At 42.1% G+C, this 14,807-nt stretch overlaps 1 protein-coding gene across 1 annotated transcript in view; it reads left to right on the top strand.

Annotated features, from left to right (window-relative positions):
- PEBP4 (phosphatidylethanolamine binding protein 4) overlaps positions 1-14,807 on the top strand; it is a 270,124-nt gene that overhangs the window by 212,207 nt on the left and 43,110 nt on the right. The window lies entirely within an intron of this gene.

The raw sequence follows: 14,807 nt of genomic DNA, 5'->3' as shown, positions 1-14,807 counted from the left end.
CTACATGTAGTTTTCCTTAATAGAATAACATGCTGTGAACTTAAGATCTTCCCTCCACAATTTTTGCCATTCTGAGAGTTGTATGTTATGACCTAAAATCTCTTGCCCACTTTACTATGGCTGATTTTACCTCCTCGTCCTTCACTGACCATTCTAATAAGATTTTATTCATTTTGGACAATGTTTTCTCATCATTATATATCAAATCTCTTTCGAACATTGATAGTTCTTTGTTAAAGCCTCTTTTTTTGTCTTGTTTGAATAAGTCGTGTACAGTGGTACCCCGCTAGACGAATGCTTCGCTAGACGAAAAACTCGCTAGACGAAAGCATTCGTCTAGCGGGAGGCTGCCCCGCTAGACGAAAAAGTCTATGGGGCTGCCTCGCAAGACGAAAAAATTTCGTCTTTTTTTTTTTCGTTTTTGCGGAGCGCGGCTCCCATTGCCGCTCCGCAAGACGAAAACCCCGCTAGACGAAAATTTTCGCGGGACGAATTATTTTCGTCTAGCGGGGCACCACTGTATTTGATGGTACTGTAACCAATTGTTGACTCCACTTTTTATTCCTTCAAAAATTTTGAGTTTTAATTGGTTGCCTTCTTCACAAAGAATTTCTTTATATGTAACCCAATCATTCATCATGTTGACCTTTTTTAATTTTTACAGTCATGGCTTCTGTCAGCAACAACCACCTTTTGTTCCAGAATACCCTTGTTTTTTGTCCAGACAGCATACAGAGATCTTCTTATTACATGATTCGTAAAATCTCTGTGGGCTCCCACCTTGTCGTAGCATAAGAAAGCGTGCCAGCCAAAATGATTATTAAAGCCCTCTAGATTTAATATGTCAGTGTTTTTCAATACTAGCCATTCCTTGATCCAAGATAGGCATTGCAGCGTCATAATACAACTCAAGATTTGGCAGTGGAAAGCCTCCTCTTTCTCTACTGTCTGTCAAAAGTTTATACCATTCTTGGCCTCTTGCCCTGCCAAATGAATCTTGTTATATCTTTCTGCTAGGTCTTAAAATGTCTTACACTATCCACTACTGGGATGGCTTGGAATAAGAACAGTATTTTGGGCAACACATTCATTTTTATTGTGGAGATCCTACCCCAAAATGATAATCTTAACCTGTCCCATATTTTCAGATTTCTTTTTATCTCCTTCCAAGTTGGTATATCGTTGTCTTTATATAGATTAATGTTCTTCGCCAAAATCCAAATTTCCAAATATTTGATTCTCTTACTAATTGCCAGTCCTGTAAGGTGTTGTAGTTCTCTTCTATCCTCTTCTCTCATGTTTTTTTACTAACATTTTGTTTTTTTTCTTTATTAAGTTTAAAGCATGCAACTAGCCAAATTCCGTGATCTTTTCTATCACTATTGGCACATAGTTATAGTCGGGTCGTCGGCAAAGGCTTTTACTTTGAAAGTCTTATTTCCGACAACTATACCCCTTATGTTCTTTTCTTTTCTAATGTTCATATTCAAAACTTCCAATACCAGCATGAATAACATGAATAATAAGGGACACCCCTGTCTTGTACCTCTCTTAATATTACAGTTTTTTGTTAGGTTATTATTTATAACTAATTTAGCTCTTTGTTGTGAGTATATTGCATTTATACCTTTATAGAAATTTTCTCCCACTCCTAATAATAATAATAATAATAATAATAATAATAATAATAATATTTTATTTATATCCCACCCTCCCCGGCCAAATCAGACTTAGGGTAAAGTATATAATACATTAAAACAGAAAATCCAGCAATCAACTGAAATACAGCTTAAAAGCAGATTAAAATCAGAATAAATCAGATGGCAACCCACAATTTATAACTATAACTATAGGGGTTGGGAACATTAAGTGCTCACCAGGCTCAGCTATTTGTATGAGCCAGTGAGAAGGTTAGAGAGGCCACTTATATGCAAGGTCTTGTAAAAAGAGGGGGGTCAGACTGGACCCCAACCTGGTGGAACAATTCCATCTTGCAGGCCCTGCAGAAAGATGTCAAGTCCCGCAGGGCCCTGGTCTCTTGCGACAGAGTGTTCCACCAGGCTGGGGCCAGGGCCGAAAAGACCCTGGCTCTGGTCGAGGCCAGTCTAACCTCCTTGACGCCCGGGACCTGCAAGATGTTATTGTTTGCGGACCGTAAGGTCCTCCCTGAGCCGTACCAGAAGAGGTGGTTCTGTAGGTACGAGGTCCCAGGTCATATAGGGCTTTAAAGGTTAAAACTAGCACCTTAAACCTGACCCTGCACTCCACCAGGAGCCAGTAAAGCTGGTGTAGCACTGGATAAATGTGGTCCCGTGGTGAAGACCGCATAAGTAGCCTCACTGCAGCATTCTGCACCCACTGGAGTTTCTGGGTCAGCTTCATGGGCAGCCCCGCATAGTGTGAATTACAATAATCAAGCCTGGAGGTCACCATCGCATGGATCACAGTGACTAGATCAGGGCAGGAAAGGTAAAGGACCAACTACTTAGCATGGCAGAGATAGAAAAATGCCACCTTTGCTGTAGCTGCAACCTGCGCCTCCATAGAGAGGGAGACGTTGAAGGTTACACCCAGACTCTTGACAGAAGGTGCTGGCACTAATTGCCCCCCCGCAAGGGATGTGAGTTTGCCCCCCAAACTATCATCTCTAATGTTTTTTTCATAAATCTCCAGGAGACCTTGTCAAATGCCTTCTCCTCATCAATAAACAGCAACTCTACCTGTTTTTCATTTCTGACTACCAGATATTCTATAGTAGCTATTACATATCTTATATTATTTTTCATATGACGTCCTGGGAGAAATCCTGCTTGCTCCTTGTGAATATAGTATTTGAGTATGTGTTTCAATCTATTTACTAGAATATCTGCAAATATTTTATAGTCGTTATTAAGAAGAGATATAGGTCGGTAGTTCTTCACTGATGCTGGATCTGTTCCCTTAGGGATCAGGGTTATGTAGGCCTCCTCCCATGATTCTGGTAGTTTCCCCGTATTTAGAATGTTGTTTGCTACCTCTTTATATAGAGTAGATCCTCTAATAATTTATAATATTTGGGCGGTAATCTATCTTTTAAAAAATAAATAAATAAATCTTAATTTTATTGAGATAATTCAACATTAATACATTTATACATGCATATTACAGATATACAAACAAACATACATTCATACAATCCTTAAAAATATTCATACATACCCACACTCAATCTCACACATCCTTCATTTTCCCACCACCATCCCTCACCCCTCACCCCACCCTGTGCTAGACTTCCAATCTACTCAGTTGCAATTTTTTTCCATCTCTATTACTTTCTTTCACACACTATTAGACCAACTTTCTACTTCTTTTTCTGTTACACATTGTTATCTATATTATTTGGTATTTCAGTATTTATAACGGAACTTGTTTATTCTAATAGGTGTTCAGGTTTTTTCAGTATAATTTTGCAAATATCCTTTAAACACCTTCCATTCCTTGTCTATCTTCTCTTTTGAAATCCTTCTGATTTCTCCCATTGTTTTGGACATATTGCAATACTCCAGCAATTTGGCAAGCCACTCTGTTTTTGTCGGTATTACACCACTTTTCCAATTTTTACCTAAGAATACATGCAAACCATCAAAATCAATAGAACTACCAGTTCAAAATTTAAAACATTTAAAACAATTTTTGCCTGGCTAGGAGGAAGCTCTCTTGAACTCAAAGGAACTTGTGAGTGGATCTCCCTATAATTGTTCTGCATTCAAAGCCATGACGGAAGCTCTGTAATTTAGAATATACCTCCAGTCTAAGAAGTTTGGGGCACACTTCCCAATGTTGCAGATGACCTGTTTAACTAAGCATTCATCCTGATCTGTTTGCAGGGAAATTAGATGACATCCTTTCAAATCCAGAACAGAACCATGTTCTGGACTAGCTCCATTTATAAGTAGCCAACTTCCATCTTTGATTGTTCCTAGCTACCCTTCATGCTTTTTGTGGTGACAAGTATATGGGAAAGTGGGCTTGCCCATGCCCTGCTATTAAATTATTGCTGGGATGACATTATGTATAATTTAATATTGATTTGTTGTATGTGTTCATTATGCAATATGAGCCCTGTTTAGGGAAGCTTTTAATGTTTAATAGATTATTGTATTTTAACATTCTTTTGGAAGCCGCCCAGAGTAGCTGGGGAAACCCAGCCAGATGGGTGGGGTATAAATAAAGTAGTAGTAGTAGTAGTAGTAGTAGTAGTAGTAGTATGGCTACTGTTGCATATAAATTTAATATCTTGTCTTCTTCCTTTAGACTTCCTGGCACTATTCCCAATAGAAAGCCTTCTGATGTTTTCCTAAATGAGTATCTGAACATTTTTTTCATTTCATTGTATATTGTTTCCCAAAATTGTTTGATGTTTAAACAATTCCACCATATATGCATCATAGTACCTTTTTCCGTGTTGCATCACGAGCAGACATCTGGACCTGGGGCGGTAATCCATCTGAACCTGGGGTCTTTCCTACTTTAATCCTTTTCATTGCTTGTTGGATTTCCATCATACTAATTTCTCTTTAATTTTTATATAAACGATATAATAGCAGCTATTAAAGCTCTTAACCAACCCGCCCCGTCCCTTCAACAAGCAAAAATACCCATCTAAGAAACTGTTGCTTATCTTTTTTGGTTCATCAATTATTTTACCATCTGCAATCAGTTTATTTAGCAACTTTTCACTTTGTTTCTTCCTTAATTGCCCAGCCAACAGCTTTCCAGGGTTATTTGCCAGTTCAAAATTCTTTTGTTATAACATTTTTATCTTTAATTCTATTTCTTGATTCAAAATCATTGATGATTGGACTTGCAGCATTTTAATATTTTGGGTTGACTTCCCATTTTTTTTTATTCTTCACTAATTCTTTTTCATTCTTTTTAATCTCCTCTAATATTTCCATTGTTTCTTTTTCTTTCCGTTTCCTCTGGATCCCATTCTGCTGTATGAAGAAACCTCTCATTACCGCTTTTCCTGCCTCCCATACAATCTCAATATTGGTTCCTTTATTCAGATGAATTCAAAGAATTCTTTTAAGGAATTCTTAGCTTTTTGAATTATTTCCTCATCATTAAGTAAAGCTTCATTTAGCCTCCATCCACATTGTTCTCTTTCCTTTCCCTTCAGGGATAAAAACACTGGGTTGTGATCTGATAACGACTTTGGTTGGGTTTCTATTTTTCCTACTCTTAATGTTAAATCTTTTGTGATCCAAAATCCATCTAGCCTGCTGGCTGACTGATTCGGCTCCGAATAATAAGTGAACCCCCTTTCCCTTTTCCTAAAGATGTTGTATTTTTACATTGGAAACTTGTGGGTGGGATCCTGTATTCCTTTTAACATAAATTACTGTACAATGCCTAGCTGATTATTGAAAAACAACAGTAACAATGAGTTGTATCCAGTGTCTGTCCTGCTCAGAGTAGATATAATGAAATGAATGGGGATGACAAACTAATTTCAGGGCATCTACTTGAAGTAAAATTTTGTTGGATAAAACCCAACAGCAGAAATAATAAAATGATAGAATTGTAGAGTTGGAAGGGACCCTGAGGGTCGTCTAGTCCAACTCCTTGCAATGCAGGAATCTTGCCCACCGCAGGGAGCAGAGTACCACAAGAGTACTATGGTTTTAAGCTTTAGGTAAGCCTAGCCAGCTCTTCCAATAGATTTGTACCACTATGGATGCAAGCTATGCATGAGCTAGGAGTTATAATTCCTAAGACTTCTGACTTCTAAAGCATGTCAAAATCTTATACACACACTTAAAGGTAAAGGTACCCCTGACCGTTAGGTCCAGTCGCGGACAACTCTGGGGCTGTGGCGCTCATCTCGCTATATAGGCCAAAGAAGCTGGTGTTTGTCCGCAGACAGCTTCCGGGTCATGTGGCCAGCATGACTGTGCCGCTTCTGGCGAACCAGAGCAGCGCACGGAAATGCCGTTTACCTTCCCGCTGGAGCAGTACCTATTTATCTACTTGCACTTTGACGTGCTTTCAAACTGCTAGGTGGGCAGGAGCTGGGACCGAACAACAGGAGCTTACCCCATCGTGGGGATTCGAACCACCAACCTTCTGATCGGCAAGCCCTAGGCTCAGTGGTTTAGACCATAGCGCCACCCATGTCCCACACACTTACCTGGAAGTAAATCCCATTAAACTAAGTTGGGTGTACTTCTGATTAGACAGGATTGCACTGCAAGTCTGCTGTTTCTTAGCAATAGTGCTCATCTTTTGCTGTGCACTATGTACAGCCAGATATGAGGGAAATAGAACCCATGTTTTCTTTTCTTTTCTTTTCTTTTCTTTTCTTTTCTTTTAGAGCTTTCATTAGTGCTTTTTTCCTTTAAAAAATGTTTAGGGGTACTCTCATTTTGACTCAAGAAAATCATCATTTTATAGTTCAAATCAGGGAAAATAAATAAATAAATAAATACTGACCAATCACTGTGCTGGATTCCAACTCCTACTTCACGCATTAAATGCTAGCTTCTGTCCGAGACTCGGGCAACACTGTGACAGCAAATGAGGCCACCATCAGGGGTAGCAGCGGAACTGACAATTCACCGTGCCAGAGAAGAAAGTAAAAAAAATCAATTTTTAAAGTTTCTTTTCCCGTTAGATGCACAAAATGTTTAGGGGTATGCATACCCCTGTGACCCATCAGAAAAAAGCACTGGGTTTCATAATCCAAATCTTCAAATACCCAGATTTCCAAAAGAGCTGTGCTTTCAGAACAGCCCAATGTGTTACGCTGAGTGAGTAAAGAGATATTCAGAACAACAGGACAGGACAGAATTGGTGTACAACAATGGCAGATTAGAAAAGTAATTTATTCACTTTGCACATCTTTTGCACTACAGTTGGCAGGTGTCCTTTATTTTAAAACACGTACTTTATTTCAAAGGCTGTTTCACAAAACACAAGGCAACAAAATGGAAAAGGGTACAAAATCCCCCTTATTCAATGAAAAGCTAAAAGGGTTTGGGTTTTTCAACTCAAAAAGCTTTGGGTGTGTGGTAGAGGGAAATAAAATTATCTCCTCACAGCACACTAAGGATCATTGAGATAATGTATGTGAAGTGCTTTGGGCACTGTGAAGCTTTGTATAAATGCTTAGGTACTACTGCAGTGGAGTTCAATAAAAAGGTTAGACAAATTCATTATATGCATCAAATAGCTGTTGCTATTAACAAAATGCTTGGGACGTACTTCCTGTTGCTGAGAACATTGTAGAATGTTAGATTTCAGGAAATAACTGACAAGGACAGGAATCTCCTGATTTTGTTAGTGTCTGTGTTGTTATATATGCACTATTTAGTTATTAGAATATGTCTGTTCTGCCATTCTTACACAAAAGAAATCCAAGGTTAATTAGGATAAACAATCAGGATATAAAAGATTGTACAAATAGATTTTTTTAAAAAAAAAATCTAATAACAAGAAACAACAGTAATGCTCTTGCTACATAAAACATTATGGAGACATTATTCTAAGATAGCTGACTGCTGGAACAATATTGTTTGCTTTGTGCAGTTTTTCTGAGACATCAATCCAATATATCTTTTTCAAAATAAATAATATGTTCCCTACAATCTGGATTAAACCAGGCATGGGCATCAAGACAGTCAGGTACCTTGCAGCCAATTAGACTCAATGCTTTTATTTCCATTTTGGGTCCATGTGCCACAAGCATGAATTGGAGCAGGAGACCGTAGTACCCTCAGGGAATACCTAGTATAGGTTAAAACAAAATAAAAAATAAAAAAATTCCTTCCAGTAGCACCTTAGAGACCAACTAAGTTTGTTCTTGGTATGAGCTTTCGTGTGCATGCACACTTCTTCAGATACACTGAAGCAGAAGTCACCAGACCCTTATATATAGTGAGAGGGTGGGGAGGGGTATTACTCAGAGAGGTGGTGGGAATGGGTGATGGGCTGATGGGTGTGGAAAACCTGTTGATGACTGTTAACGACTGCAATTAGTCCTAAAGGAAAAAGCAAGGGGTGAGATGGCTAAATATAGCTTTTCATGTATAATGAGATAAGAATCCAATGTCTTTGTTCAGATCAGGTCTCTCCGTGGTTTTGAGTTTGGTAATGAGTTGCAATTCAGCAACTTCTCTTTCCAGTCTATTTCCGAAATTACCTGTAACTAGTATAGATTAGTCATTTACCTTTGGGGGGGGGATTAAATGATTTACTTTTGTATTTAGGTGGTTCTGTTTATTGTTGTACTGAGGTGTTAATCAGCACATTCAAGGAAACAGCAGGAGCTGGCCACTCCCATGCCAAAGCCAGAAGCAAACACCAGGAAGCTATTTTCAAAGGAGGCAGGTTCTGCCTGACTCCATCTTCCACTGGCCCATGAGCTTGGCAGGCAAAGGAAAGTGATTTATTCCTCCTGATAAATGGGAAAAAGTGGATGAAAAGATTAAATCATCTCTCCTTGCACTCACAGAAATGTGCTGCTGACCCCATGCTCTGGCAGGGTCAGGAGGAGTCAGCAATGAGGGGCTAGAAAGCTTCACAGTGGGCGGGCAGTTTGCAGTCGGTAATTGAAGTGGAATGAGGAAATGCTCTGCGCAGTTGCTGGGACCCCGTCTATCCAGAAGATTGTTGCTGGCCCCTTTAGTTTCACGGCTGGGTGGGAGAGGAAGGCACCCAAGATTCTTAGTGACTTACTATTCAAACAACGACCATTAAGCTAATAAAAAGTCAATAGGCTTCTGGTTACTGAGATGTTAAAGGGAAGGACAGTAGCTAAGTGGTGGAGCACATGGCTTTGCATGCAAAAAGAATGCAGGTTCAATCTCCAAATAAGGAGCCCAACTAGACACAATTAACAGCTGTATGAATCCTCTGGATTGGGGTCAGGATTAGGAGCACAACAGGGGGCAAACAGTTAAGTTCCCCTATTTCTCCCCTCTTCTAAAGATACAATGCAGACTGTGGAGGTGGGGAGCCCCCCCCCACTATTTATTTTGGGGGGGGGGGTATCCATGCAATTGCTGATTTAATGAATGGTGTCACATCTGTGATGGGCCTTTAGACCCCTGTCTTAAACAGGAGTCTAGTGTAGACAGCACTAAGGTAGATGAACCAATGGGTGTCATGGCTAAAAGTCCAACGTAGTAACCAATACACCATGCTTTGCTAGTTCACTGGTCTATTTTTGTCACCTGATACTAATAAAGTGGGAATTCTGCTATTGTTCTGCTGATCTTTAATATATTTTGACTGTTCTTTGTGCTATGGCATGGGACTCTGAGGGTGTGGTTATAAGGGCTCCCGCATTTCATAAATTACCACTACAGCACTGGCTATTGGATACAAGATGCCTTTGGCCTGATCCAGCAGGGCTTTACTTAAATTCTTAACCTCCACCTGCAGGCCATAACATAGTATTTGAATTGACCTGGTAAATATGTCCCAATTTCTACAAGATGTGATAGAATTGATTCCCAGAAAGGAGAACCAAATCACAGAGAAGATAATGGCTAGAGTCATCTATACAGGTTATTTAATAGCCATCATAGAGGACAATATGCCATCTCTATGTGTGTTACTATTACACTGAATTTTACACAGTCTGAACTGTGAGGAAAAAGTGAAGGTGAACAGGGAAATATAAGAGGATGATGTCTTGTTCATGGTATTGTGCAGATACCCAGTAAAAACTGAGTGAACAAAGTGTTGCTATTCCACAGTAAATGCCCAGCTCATGACAGGGGGGGGGGAAACTTAATTCCCCCCCCCCTTTTTTTTTTTGAACGGAACATTCTCAGTTATTTGAAACAGTAATCAATATGCATCTTCAAATGCTAACAACTGCTATTGTTGGAGCAGGTCAGACCTGAAATGTAGTAGTGGTTCAGAGGTGTGTGGCTATGACTGGATTAACAGGGATGTTGCAAATCAGAATTGAGTAGGAGGGGAAAATAAGAGTACAGTAGCAACAGATGTGGCAGGAAATTACAGAGATACATTTGGCACACAATGCATGCATGCCCTGCTTTGTATTACTGCCTTATTCCTTATTGCCTCCTTACTGTTAGCTTCCTTAACCTATTTCTGTACGTAAAGGTAAAGGGACCCCTGACCATTAGGTCCAGTCGCAGACAGCTTCCAGGTCATGTGGCCAGCATGATTAAGCCACTTCTGGTGAACCAGAGCAGCACACGGAAACGCCGTTTACCTTCCCGCCGGAGCAGTACCTATTTATCTACTTGCACTTTGATGTGCTTTCGAACTGCTAGGCACCGAGCAACGGGAGCTCACCCTGTCGCGGGGATTCGAACCGGCGACCTTCTGATCGGCAAGCCCTAGACTCTGTGGTTTAGACCACAGCGCCACCCGCATCCCATTTCTGTACTTACTTGCTACCTAATTATTCAGCAGCAGATAAATTATTGTTCAACAGCTGCTAATTTCTTTAAAATATATATTATTTTTTAGATTACCCTATAGCCCAATCAGGAGATTTTAGAAATGTGTCTATTTGCATTATACTTTATTGAGTGCATGTTATCACTTGAAATAGTATCAGAAGCTTATGACTTTGCCTTGTTTTTCTGAAGGAGTCAGAACATCTAGGTTTGCACTACAATCAATTCTACCTTGGGACTGAAAAAATGGAGCAAGGACGGTACTTTGTGAGGGAACCAAAACACTGGAACCAGACCAATAATACGTTGGTTCTCTAAGTTTCTCATTTTTAAAAAATCTTAAATTTCTATACCAATTTGTGATTTGAAAATAACCCTGATTAAAATTCATCAGCATTTTAGTACAGATTTCTCCCAATAAACACACCTTTGTATGCAGTTTTCACATTTTTGCAATCAGTATCCCCATATATAATGATTTTTTGGTATCTTGTTACTCTGCTTCTGAGTTCCTCAAATTCAGAACTTGAACGATTACCACAACAGGAAATTTTTAAAGTTCTATTGATCAAATCAGTACAGCACTCTAACATGGGCCTGCAGGTTACAAACAGCTAAAGCACCACTAAGCACTGTGATATATGGCCAGGCTTAGCTAAGACCCTGATTCACCATTTGGCATGTGCCCTATTCTCTCCTTTTGGAGAGCAGGGCAGGCAGAGGTATTCACACAGGTTACATCAGGACTGGGCAAGCAAGCGGGTACTCCTCCTCCATAGAGGCTGGGCAGGCATGGTTTGCTCACATTGGTGCGGTCACCTTGGAGATGGAGGTGTAGTCAGCTGAGCTGGATCACTGTCAAGATTTATTCCCAGACACTGGAGGAGGAAGAGGAGTGCGGGGGGAGCATGCCGCCCCTGGCAGCGTGATCCTGGTGGGGTGCCATCACGCCAGCCCCGTCCCCGCCTGCTCTCCGCCCCCTGGTGCCAGAGCATGAAGCTCCACCACTGTTCCCAGATGCCTTCTTTGAAGGGGAAGGCTCTTCAGTGATAGGGGAAGTGTCAGGGACTGGACAGATGAAGAGGAGTGGTTGGAGGAGGAGGAGGAGGAGGAGGCAGAAGTTGGGAAATAATGGGAGAGGAGGAGCAGAAACCAGATAGCATGGAACAGGCCAAGCCTGAGCAGCAGTTGAATGACACGCTGTCATTGAAGAGTCTCTTAGAACCTGTACCCTCCTCCAAAACCAGGTGTTCATTGTAGTTGTATCCCTGTAAAAAAGAATGTTTAAAATATTAATCAGTTTTATACTTTTGCATTATACTGGAGGCATTGTCAGCAACCTTGTTGTTAGGAACATAGTAAGCTGCCTTATAATGGATCAGACCATTGCTCTGTCTAGCTCAGTATTGCCTACAGTCCACACTGATGGGCCGTAGTTGTACAGGGTCTCAGGCAGGGTTTCAGGCATCCTTCATAGAATCATAGAAGAGTTGGAAGGGACCATAAGCGTCATCGAGTCCAACCCCCTGCAATGCAGGAATCTTTTGCCCAAGGTGGGACTTGAACCCGCAACCCTGATCTTAAGAATCTCATGCTCTCGGTCATTTTCACAACAGTCCTGTAAGACAAGACAATGCTGCAACCATCTCCCCACCTTACACGAAGGAACTCTGGCCGGGACTACAGTGCCTTGTTTACACTCAGTTGGTGAGTTCATAGGGGAGGTGATTTGAACACAGCTCCCAGCTCCCATTCTTAACTACTACACTTATGCCAACTTCCAGCTTCCGTAACTGGAGGTGGTAGGGATTGCACCTGATGCAAAACAGATGCTCTGCAACTGAGCAATGGCCCTTCATGTTTTAACTTTTTATCTAACTTTGACTAAACTGTAGTCTAGTTGATCCCAAAATCAGATCTGCAAAGTGCATTTTACAAGTGTAGCAGGATTAAATCAGTACCTATTACAAACATAAAGTCTACTTCGACTACACTGTACATTTGACACATCTTGAATTTTCTCTCACATTAACAGGGTTCATATGTGACACACAAAAACATGAGAGATCAAATACACATTTTAGCATCACATATGAAATTCCCCACTGAAGTTGCTAGAACTTTGCTGATGAACATATAGAAATATGGAAGTTGGCCTTGTAAGGTTTGCAGGCATTTTGGTTGTACTGTACCTGCTGTCTGTGTGCCAGCTGATGTGCTTTCTAAAACTGCAGTGACCTTTTTGCCATTGCAAAGATATTAATTAGCTGCTGCCTGAATACCTGTGTGCACAATGGTGTCAGGGCTTTAAAAGCAAGCTTTTGTAGCCCTCTTAGTAACCTGTTGCCCAGATAACAGGTCCAGTACGATCAGTCTGTCAGTTCCTCTGTGCCACAGTGACAGCACAGCCTGTGATTCAGGGGAACTCTACAATGTGACAAGGCAATGACACTTTAAATATAAATTAGCAAGCAAACTACAGCTCCCACCAGTACATTTGCCCTCCCCATCATTTCTGCTTAGATTAGACACAAAACAATGTGTCAAGTGGATTTTTTTTGGGGGGGGGGGAAACAAAGTTAAAGAATGCTAAGTAAACTTGAAGAAACTTCTGTTGCAACAACCAGACAAGACTTTGTAGTGAATTATTATATCCTCTGTTTTGTATAAAGCAGCTAAAAATAACATTTTATTCTCCTGGTATGAAAGGCTTTTCATCAAAGGTTGTAGCGGTTATTTGCCACAGCTAAAATTTCCAGTTGTAAGTAGTCAGACAGCTGTTCCCTAGTTCTGCAACCCCTCATAGCTGGGAGTGGAGAGATATAACAGATATAACAGAATAAAAAATAAATAAATTCCTTCCAGTAGCACCTTAGAGACCAACTAAGTTTGTTCTTGGTATGAGCTTTCATGTACATCTGAAGAAGTGTGCATGCGCACGAAAGCTCATACCAAGAACAAACTTAGTTGGTCTCTAAGGTGCTACTGGAAGGTTTTTTTTATTTTTTATTTTGTTTTGACTGTGGCAGACCAACACGGCTACCTACCTGTAACTGGAACTATGGAAGGCACCAGAGCCGTCTCATCCATTGGGGCTGGTGGCGCGGCGCACCAGGGCGCAATGGCCTGGAGGGCGCCTCCGCCCTCCAGCCCCGCTGGCAGCGCCTGCCGGCAGTGCCCTATGACTCCCGGCAAGGGAGCTGGCCGGCCACGCCGCGCCCTCTGGCTGCCCAGCAGAGCACAGGAGCTCTGCGCGCCCTTCCAGCGCTTCCGGGACGGGAGGTGAGGGCAGCCGGCTCGCGCTCCCGCGCGCAGCCGGATGGCGCGGCGCAGCCGGGCAGCTCGCGCTCTGCGCGCAGCCGGCCGGCCGCCCGATGCAGCGCGAGCTGCCCAGCCGCGCCGCGCCGTCCGGCTGCGCGCGGAGCGCGAGCTGTCCGGCTGCGCGCGGGAGCGCGAGCCGGCTGCCCTCGCCTCCCATCCCAGAAGCGCTGGAAGGGCGCGCAGAGCCCCGCGCCGCTCCAGCGCCACGCCCCTCATCCCCCGCTCGCCCACCCCCCTCCCAAGGGGCGGCAAGCGCGGGAGGGAGGCGGCGGAGAGGCGGCATGGCGAGGGCGCCGGAGGGATAGCCGCGCCAGGGCGGCAGATCCCCTTAAGACGGCTCTGGAAGGCACCACATTGAGCCACATGAAATGGAAGTCCGAAGGTATCTGAAGAAGTGTGCATGCACACGAAAGCTCATACCAGGAACAAACTTAGTTGGTCTCTAAGGTGCTACTGGAAGGATTATTATTATTATTATTATTATTATTATTATTATTTTACTATGGCGGACCAACACAGCTACCTACCTGTAACTAGAGATATAACAGGTTAGGGATGGCAGCCATGGAACCTCATTAACAGGGAAGAACTGACCAATGAGGTGGAAGTACTGTAGTGGGAACCTTGGGAGGAAGCATAGGCACCAACTCCTAGGGGTTCGGGTCCCTTCACACACACACCAATAAAATACCATTGCCATTAAAATGGTGTGCATGCACCTTGTATTGTGATCAATTATATGGGGCAGGGCTTACCCCCCCCCCACACACACACACACCAGTATTTAATTCAAGTTGGCATCCCTGGAAGGAAGTGGCCTGCAAGCAGTAGGACTGTCCATTTTATTGGTTTTACTTTCAGCATGTGTCAGGAGATGAGGACCTCTAGCCTAGAGATAAATTTGCCAGCTTTGGATGAGTTATTTTGGCTTCTGGCAGGTGTACAACACTTCATCTTTGCCAGCTTTCTGTACCTGCTTTGTTATGTTTGACTAAACAAGGACTATGCAGAATAATGAAACATAAAGGTTGAATGCTTTGTTTCTTGGCAATGCACAACACTGAG

This window comes from Lacerta agilis, chromosome 15 (genome assembly GCF_009819535.1).
Source record: "Lacerta agilis isolate rLacAgi1 chromosome 15, rLacAgi1.pri, whole genome shotgun sequence".
Taxonomy (NCBI): domain Eukaryota; kingdom Metazoa; phylum Chordata; class Lepidosauria; order Squamata; family Lacertidae; genus Lacerta; species Lacerta agilis.
Note: the sequence above shows the minus strand (reverse complement) of the source record. Positions and strands in the feature narration are given on the sequence as shown.